A 10,057-nucleotide genomic window follows, 5' to 3' on the forward strand; every position below is an offset into this window, starting at 1 on the left:
AACTATTTGATTAACTCCATATGTAGCCAGAGAATCAACCTTCATTGATAGCGCTTGGAGCTGGGCTGCAATAGCGGTGGCTGCATCAACTTCCAGAATACCTGCTACCTTGCCTGACATCATCCTCTGAGTTGGGTTTTGATGCTCATTTGCAGCCATCGTCTCTATAAGATTATACGCCTCAGTATAGCTTTTAGCCCATAAGGCGCCTCCAGCTGCTGCATCGAGCATGGGCCGAGATTGGACCCTCAAACCATTATAGAAACCAGTGATCACCATCCAATCCGGCATTCCATGATGTGGACATTTTCTCAGCATTTTCTTGTAGCGTTCCCAAGCCTCGCACATAGATTCTGTAGGTTGCTGCGCAAACTGAGTAAGAGCACTCCTCATAGCAGCAGTCTTTGCCATCAGATAAAACTTCACCAGAAACTTTTGCGCAAGATCTTGCCACGTAGTGATGGACCCAGCTGGTTCAGAATGTAACTAGTCTTTAGCCTTGTCCCTCAGTGAGAATGGGAAAAGCCTCAACTTGATAGCCTCATCAGTCACGCCATTATACTTAAAAGTGCTGCAGATCTCGACAAAATTCCTTATGTGCATGTTGGGGTCTTCAGTTGCCGCTCCTCCAAAAGAAACAGAATTCTGCACCATCTGAATAGTGCCCGGCTTGATTTCAAAGGTGTTAGCTTGAATAGCTGGATGAAGGATGCTTGACTGAATGTCATCAATTTTAGGCCGAGAAAAATCCATAAGAGCTGGATCAGCTTGAACAATACGATCTCCCATGTTTACTGGTTCTTTCTGCTCAGTTCCTGAATCCGAATCCTCAAAATCTAACTTCTCTGGAATATCAAGAACTTCGTCTGTCTCCTCAGCTGTATCTAAAGTCCTCTTGCGAGCACGAGAACGAGTTTGCATAAACGCTTGCTAAAGTACCTGAAACACAACCGGAAAAAATAAGTAACTACTACGTCCTAATCACTGAGTCCTAATGACCCATGATGGTAAGTACATAAACTAAACAAATACGCCGAGTCCCCGGCAGCGGCGCCAAAAACTTGTTAGTGCGAAAACACGCGCTAATATTCACGCAAGTATACGCGTTCGCAAGTAATATAGAATATTTTCTAGTTCGTTCCCTCAGAGACTCAGACTAAATTATTGTCTAATTAAACTCACTCACTAATGTATGATTACTTCTCAATGTTAAGACACTAACACTTAGAATTGTTGATTAAATATTAACTATAATTAACTACTTAATTAATCACTTAACTAACACTTCAATTTATCAATAATAAAATACTCATGAGATCACAACTTCATTATTACTTCCTTCTATAGCCATTGTTATTACCTTTAGCATGTGACATTGATGATATTAATCGAATAACACGAAACTGATAAAAGCCAACTTTCATTGTACTAATACCATTCTACCAAGTATCCACAATTAAGATAGAAGTTGAATAGTCATCAATTATGTTGAGTTCCTATATGTCTACAGAAATTGACAACACAACGATTTAAGCACAAGTTATTCCTTTTAATTACATAGGGCAAATAAAACTGTTAAAGTTACCCACTAATCATGCACACCGTACATGAACCTATGCTAGCATGGCAAGTTCTAAATCTCAAGATCCACCGTCGCTTCACAAGAGATTAACACCCTATCTTATATGTTCGCGACGCACATAAGACGAATACGCACAACCAATACTAGATATCATGCAATCATCATACACTAAAGTATTAAACGATTAACTAAAGAATTCCATAATAAATCCGTTGCAACCCCATGATCACGATTAGCCCATAATAGAACTTATCGTCATCATGGGTTCATATAAAATCATGATAAACAAACACAAGAAAATAATAACTAAACTAATTATATTAAAACAGAGTACGTTACAAGAGTAAATAAGTTCAAAGCAAGAAAACTAGCATCCAACGTTACAACGAAACAAGAATCACAAGAAGATATGATTCCTCTTCGTTGCGGTGTGCTAAATCGGTCTTCTTCCTTATCTCCTTCGCTTCTTGCGTAAAAACACAATCTTCTTTTTTTCCCCCTTGCGAAAACGTCTCAAATCTACTTATATAATTGTCCCATAAAACTCAGATTACATAGAAGTGGAAACCAAACAGAAGTAGAAGTCCTAAAATAATTTGTCTTTTTTCCCGACCCTGCGCGGCCGCTCAGCATAGCTGAGCGGGCGCTCAGCTTGCTGAGCGGGCGCTCAGACCTCTACTGGAAAAAATCTGATTTTGCTCCGTTTCTTCGCCGTAATCTGCCCGTTTCTTTCCTCTCGCAATGGTGAACACATGCCAAGGCTTATTCTTGATGATTCCTCCCCCGAAATGCAACTAAAACCCTGAAATGCATAAATACTAGAAAAACGCATCAAATACACAAAATACTTGATTTCAAGACACCAATTTAAGCCATTTTAAGACGTTCTAAGTGGTATAAAATGCCACTTATCAGTCCCCTTCAAGTATCTGAAAATTCTCTTTACAGCTATCAAATGTGATTCTTTTGGATTGGGTTGAAATCTTGCACATAGACATGTTGCAAACATGATGTCTGATCTACTTGCAGTTAAGTAAAGAAATGATCCAATCATTCCTCTATAGCTTAAAATATCTACACTCTTGCCCTTTTTTTTATCTTCATCAAACTTTGTTGTTGTAGACATAGGTGTAGATGCAGGTGAACAATCAGCCATGCCAAACTTTTTCAATAAATCTTTAATATACTTATTTTGGCTGATGAAGATTCCATCACTTCTTTGACTAGCTTGAAGTCCAAGAAAATAACTTAATTCCCCCATCATACTCATTTCATATTCACTCTGCATAAGCTTAGAGAATCTTTGGCAAAACTTTTCATTTGTAGAACCAAAGTTAATATCATCCACATAGATATGAACTAGGATCATATCATCACCATGCTTCTTGTAGAAGAGAGTCTTGTCTATGGTACCTCTAGTAAAACCATGTTTAAGTAAGAATTCTGACAATCTATCATATCAAGCTTTAGGTGCCTGCTTTAGTCCATATAGAGCCTTGAGTAGTTGTACACAATATCTGGAAATTCCGGATCTTTAAAGCCAGGTAGCTGTTGCACATAAACTTCTTCTTCCAACTCACCATTTAGGAAGGCACTCTTGACATCCTTTTGATACACTTTGAAATTTGAATGTACAGCAAATGCTAGAAAAATCTTTATTGCTTCAAGTCTTGCAACTGGTGCAAAGGTTTCATCATAATCAATTCATTCTTCTTGTGAATAGCCTTTTGCAACCAACCTTGCCTTGTTTCTGGTAACTATACCATTTTCATCCATCTTGTTCCTGAACACCCATTTTGTTCCAATAACACTCATGTTCCTTGGTTCAGGAACTAACTTCCAAACTTTATTTCTTTCAAACTGATTAAGCTCTTCTTGCATAGCAGATATCGAATAAGGATCCATTAGAGATTCTTCAGTTTTCTTAGGTTCTACTTGAGATAGAAAGCATGCATGTAGGCACACATTAGCAGTTATACTTCTAGTCCTTACACCAGCATTGGGATCACCAATTATTGCATTTGGATTGTGACTCCTGTCCTATTTTCTGGTGTGAGTTTGTTGACTGGTGCCTTCATCATTTCCCTCATTGTAGGTATGATTAGTAGAACCTTCTTCTCTTTCTCCCCCTGAGTTTGTGCTATCAAATTCAGGTGTATGAGGTGAGCTTCCATTTCCATGATTTTCTTGTTCAGTGGTCTCTTCATTTATCATCTGTTGTACATTGACTTCAGCCACTTCATGAGAATCACTGTCAATGTTGAGATTTTCAAATGCAAGGGCTTCAGCTTCATTATCATCAAGGAATTCCAAGCCTGGACACTTGTCATCATCAAAAGTCACATCAATGCTCTCCATAATTTTCTTTTGATCAATTAAATAGACCTTGTAGGCAGTTTTCTCCAATGAATATCCCATAAAAATTGCTTCAAAAACCTTTGAGTCAAATTTTCCCACATATTTAGAGTTGTCTTTTAAAATATAACACTTGCTTCCAAACACATGAAGATGCTTTACAGTAGGCTTTCTCTTAGACATGATTGAGTAAGGTGATTTTCAATGAATCTTGTTAATGAGATATCTGTTTTGAATGTAGCATGCGGTGTTAATATCTTCTTCCCAAAAACTAGCAGCCTCTACTAATGTTCTGTTCTTTCTCTCAACTACTCCATTTTGTTGAGGTGTCCTAGCTGCTGAGAATTCTTGAACAATGCCTTTATATTTGCATAATTCAGTTAAGGTTGCATTCCTGAATTCTGTTCCATTATCACTCCTTAATATTTTCACACAATTCTGATCTTCAGCCTGCTTCTCAATCTTCTTGATGTGCTCAATTATGATGTGTGAAGTCTCATCTTTGGAGTGCATAAATTCTACCCAAGGGTACCTCGAGAAATCAACCACCATCACAAGTGCACTTTTCTTTCTTGAAATTGATAAGACATTTACTGGTCCAAATAAGTCCATATGAATAAGTTGCAAAGGTGCACTTATGGACTTCACAGTTTTTGACTTGTGACTTGATCTTTTCATTTTTCCTTTCTGAAAAGCTTCACATACTTCAATTTGAGCAAATTCTAATTTTGGAATGTCTCTAAATAACTCTTTTTTGACCAGAGTGTTGATTGCCTTGTAGTTTAGATGTGAGAGTTTCTTTTTCCATAACTTGCTTTGCTCTATAGATTCCTTGGTGTAGAAGCAAAAAATTCCATCCTCATTTGTTGAGTATTAGTCTGCAACTTCCTTGCTCCTTTTAGAGCAACTTCATTGGTTTTCTTGCTGATGAAGGTACATTCTTCTTTGTCAAAAAGAACTTTAAAACCGTTGTCTGCAAACTGGCTGACACTGAGAAGATTTACTTCAAGACCAGCTACCAATGCTACATCATCAATAACAATATTTCTGTAATAACTCAAATTTTTGAGACCTTGTAAAATGTTTAATGAATAGTAACCCTGATGGATGGGAAAAACTTTTGAGCCCACACTATGCAGTGCATGAGAAAATGAGTTTCGGAGTTGATAATATGATTATACGTACCGAATGAGTGTATGTAAACGCTATTAGTTTTCGAAGAAAACGAACTTTGTAAAACGACCATATTTACGACTCATCGAGGATTACGGGAATCCCAATATAATTACAAGATTAAAACCCTACGGATTTATATCCAAGTATGATAATTCAAAACATAAGGAATAAATGCGAAAGGAATTACATCGCGAACCATTTACGAGGAAGTATTACGAAAACGTTTAAGCGACCGAGCGAACGCGTAAACGATTAAATAAACGTAACGCACTAACTAACCATGGTAAGAAAGTAAACACGGTTAATTTATCAAATAGTGAGCTAGATATAGGATGATCAACCAAGGCTAATGAAATAGTAAGCTAAGGAAGCTAAAACAAGTAGCTTAGCTTGTAAACTAGGAATCTACTTAGATTTGTCCATGGATTTGGCAACAAGAATAAACCTAGGATCCTAAACTAGGAGAATATTAATCAATATAATATATCACCAACATAATTTCCAAGAAACAACCAAGGAAGCAAGCATAAAACTCTCTCCCCACTTCTTCATCAAGCCAGTCGACTTCTTCTTCTTCTTCACCAAGGAATTCAAAATCAATTCTCCAAGTTCTAGCCATGGATAAATCCTCCCATTTATTCTCAAGCTTCCTAACAACCAAAATAAGGTAAGATAATTCTTTGATCTCTTTTTATCAAGGTTTGATGGGTGAAATAAAATCAAGAAAGTTGCTAGTGAATAGTATGAATAGTAACTCTTCTTTGGTTTCTTGATTTCAATGGTGGTTTTAGGTTCCAAAAACCATACCAAGCACTCCCAAGACTCCACCATCCTCAAGAACAAATCTCAAGATTTCAATAAAGGTAAAAAAAATCTTTGACCCAACTTTATTTAATATTCAAATTCAAGATCCTTTTAGTATGTAGTTATAAACCTAGTTTAATGGTGATATTGTTAAGATCTTGATGTTTAGTTAAGTAGATTTAAGGTTGATTGTTGTTGCCTCAATAACATGATGTTCTTGATAGGAGTTAGTGTGTTGATGATGATATGGTGATTTTTGGTGGTAGTATAAAGATTTAAGGCATAAACGAAACTCCGATCATAAACGTAATCTCGTTAAAATGAACAAAACATAATTTTAAGTTTCTGCAGAAAGTACCGAAGATATAAACTGTAGTTTCTTGAAAAATAACACTTTATTATGATAGAAAATGTTATAAGTATCGTTTAGGCGCTTGAATCGCTTGATTCCAATTTACGGATCAAAGGTTATGACCATTTTACTAAAAATTATTTACGCGACAAAAACTACTCTGAATCACGAACTTTGAAAATATAAAGGATCGACTTAAAGTGTTCATAAATCATGAAATTTTACAGATAGTAGTATATTGAGTTTACAAACTTCCATAAAAATTTCAAGAGAAAATAATGATTTTTCAGTTTTATAAAAATATCGGAGCCGAGACTGCGCGATTAGAAACCGTAGAATCCATAAGCGGAGCCGGCGGCGAAAATGAAAATGAACTTAAGATTCTTTGAAAAATGAAGCGACCATGATGTAAATAAGGACTTAAAGGAATAATAAGGATAAAATAAGTTGAGAGGGTGCATAATAATTAGCACATGAGTGCGGGTAGCCGTAAATTAGAACGGGACCTAACGAAGTGAATTATGTTATGATTATAGATTTCCGAGCGGAACCTAGAGCATCCTCCATCTCGAGATACCCAGGCAAGTTTACGAACCCAACTCCACTTATTATTGTGTTGTGAAAGGATTGTTTTATTATCATTGCATAAATACCATGTTTGTCATGATACATAGTTATTGAATTTTTGCATATTATAGCAATGTTGTACGATAAGTATATGTATCGTAAAATATTTATTTCCGCTTTAAGCGTGATGTATAATTATAAGGCCGAGAGTCGGTCGGGATTTTTTGATGAAAATCCAGAAATCATTCTGGTGATATTAGGACAATCACAAGTCCATAAAAGTACATTTTAAAGGGATTCAACGTCCACTTACGAAACATTAAAACACCTCGAACTTTTATTAAAACGATTTCCCAATGATCATATTCCCTCAACTATATTTTATTATTCGAACAATAAATATTATATACCTATTCCTTTATTATAGGAGAAGTATACTCCAATGATTATTTATTTCAAAGCTGATTAAACATTAAAGATTATTGATTGCGTAGACATAGACTAGTTGAGGAATAGTATTTTAAATATTCTTTCAAAGAGTAAACTCATTCGAGGTTAATTATTTATCGATTATCATTTTATTATTCATTAAAGGGTTTATTATGATTTAAAAATCATGGATCCTGATTTAAAATACTTTCTGATTTTCAGAAAAATCACTCGAATAATTTCAGAATGTCGGAGAATATTATCTCGACTTAATTAAATATTTTAAATATAGTTTCAAAAGAAACTCCTGTTAGGAATATGTGTATTAGTTTGATGATAAGTTAAACAAAACACTTAAGTAGAAATCTAGTGTTTGTAGCCTCAACGGATAAGACCATCTTGGCTATCCGTTGAAGGAGTAGCTTTACTTAGCAATAAGTTTAGTATTGTAGCACATTTCATTCTCTGGATTCAAGTTGTAATTCTTAGATGTTGTAGGAAATTATCAGTCATGTTGACTACTAGTGGATATGCAAATAGCAGGGCTAATTGTAAATATTTCATGCCTTGTAATTTTGTATATATGAAGAAGTATCAACTGATATTGAAGACCTTTAACGGATAAGAAACAAAGCTTCAACGGATGTCTCTAATGCTTCAACGGATAATATCCATCAACGGATAAGTGCTTCAACGGATAAAGACTTCAACTGATAATGCATCAACGGATAAAGCTTCAATGGATAAAGCTTCAATGGATAAGGCATCAACGGATGAAAGCTTCAACGGATGCTTAGTTTATTAGCAGTTGATAGTGACAATTCACAAGCTGACAGAGGCACACGGGTTGACAGAGATAAACTGGAATGTGGAAGCCTCTAGGAGGAATCAAGAAAATGCAGCATTTCCATTCTGATGCAAACAAGGAAGTATTCAAAGATCTACAGCCAAGCCTAAATTGCATTTGATAGAGAAATGAAGAAGAAATATGTGAAGAATCTTTTTAATTGTATTTTACAGTTTTGTCTTCACTTGTAAACTTGGTGATATATAAATCAAGTAGCAGCTAGTAATTAGATATGAATTTTCCAGAGCTGTTGAGAAAAACTCAGAGAGAAAATCATCTAGTTTGTACTAGGAAGCAGCTGTGATTTAATTCTTTGAATCACAGATTTTCTGAAATAACACATCTCTGGTGGAACAACAAATCCACCAGAAAAGTTTTTAAGTTCTTTGTGTTCTTTACATTTGTGTTTGAATATATATCTGTCTGTATTAGCTTCAAGCAATTCACACACTTGTTCTCAAAAACACTTAGCCTTAGAAACTGCTCAAAACTTGAAAAAGTTTTGAGATTTACATTCAACCCCCCTTCTGTAAACTCATTGTTAGTCCATTGGGAATAAGAACTCCCCCTTATATAACAAATATGTTGACAACGGTCAACTCACATCCTTAGTACTTCCTCCGAAAATTCTCAGAAGTACATATATATACGTACATATCCAAGTGTACCTATCAACAAGCAATATGCTTGGGGAAGAATATAAGTTCCATATATATGATGGGATTCTTACAAGGACAAGGAGGGGTAGACTCCAGTACTTCGTGGACTGGGGAGACTACCAATTTAATACCACATGTGAAAGCATTTTATATACTGATGAACATGTGGAGGTAGCATACCTGAGAAGGATGGGCGCAAAACCGTGTCTTGAGAGGGATAGACGTGAAGTGTGTACCTGAGAGGGACAGACACAGAAAAGGCCCGAATGCGGCCAGGGTGATAACCAATAATAAAAGGGAATCATCCATCTACATGTAGAAAAGGTTACTTTTATCGCAGTACGACTGATCATCGTATGCGGTGGCTCCAATGAATGTCCTATTCTTCCAATTGGAATTGTGATGCAATACCGTAACCTAAGCCTAGGTGCTGGGTTTACTATTAAGGTATTCGCAAGATAATAAAATCCACTAAATAATTGTTTTTATATAAGAAGGTGTGTGACACCAAGGAAAAACTAAATTCGAATAAAACATAATTATCATATATGATGTTTTACGTAAGTTATCATACAGTCATTTTCATACTGTACATTATTATGCTGGGCATTATAACTTACACTTGTTTTCTTAAATTGACACAACATAACAGTGAATCAAAATGCCTACCATGGGAACCACAACCAGGAAACGGGTAGGAAATGGCCAGTTGTTCCGTAGATTGTTTGGTGATGTACCACAGCCAGGAAACGGGTAGGAAATGGCCAGTTGGTCCGAAAAAGTTTTGAGATTTACATTCAACCCCCCTTCTGTAAATCTCATTGTTAGTCCACTGGGAATAACAATTGGTATCAGAACCTGCTCTTAATATACAAAGAGTTTAAAGATCTTTCTGCTAACATCATGAGTAAGAAGGATATTGGTATAAAGATTCCAATCCTGGAAAGAGATAACTATCATCACTGGAAGGTGAAGATGCATTTACATCTTCTCTCTCAAGATGAAAGCTACATCAACTGCATTGAAAATGGTCCTCACATCCCACACAAGGTGGCCACAACTGCTACTGCAACAGTTGCTGTTGGACAGTCTATTCCCAAGCCAAAGGCAGAATGGACTGTTGAAGATATTGAAGAGGTCCTCAAGGACAAGAAAGCCATGAACATTCTGTTTAATGGCCTGGATCAAGATATGTTTGACAATGTCATCAACAGCCAAACTGCTAAGGAAATTTGGGATACTGTGCAGCTTATCTGTGAAGGCACTGAGCAAGTTAGAGAAAACAA

The 10,057-nt window shown here is 36.0% G+C and overlaps 1 non-coding gene across 1 annotated transcript; it reads left to right on the forward strand.

Annotated features, from left to right (window-relative positions):
- The first annotated feature begins 289 nt into the window (after positions 1-289).
- On the forward strand, positions 290-396 carry LOC141681844 (small nucleolar RNA R71). The gene has a single exon (XR_012559267.1). It is a non-coding gene; the product is annotated as a small nucleolar RNA R71 (small nucleolar RNA).
- The last annotated feature ends 9,661 nt before the right edge of the window (positions 397-10,057 follow it).

Source organism: Apium graveolens, chromosome 8, assembly GCF_009905375.1.
Source record: "Apium graveolens cultivar Ventura chromosome 8, ASM990537v1, whole genome shotgun sequence".
NCBI lineage: Eukaryota > Viridiplantae > Streptophyta > Magnoliopsida > Apiales > Apiaceae > Apium > Apium graveolens.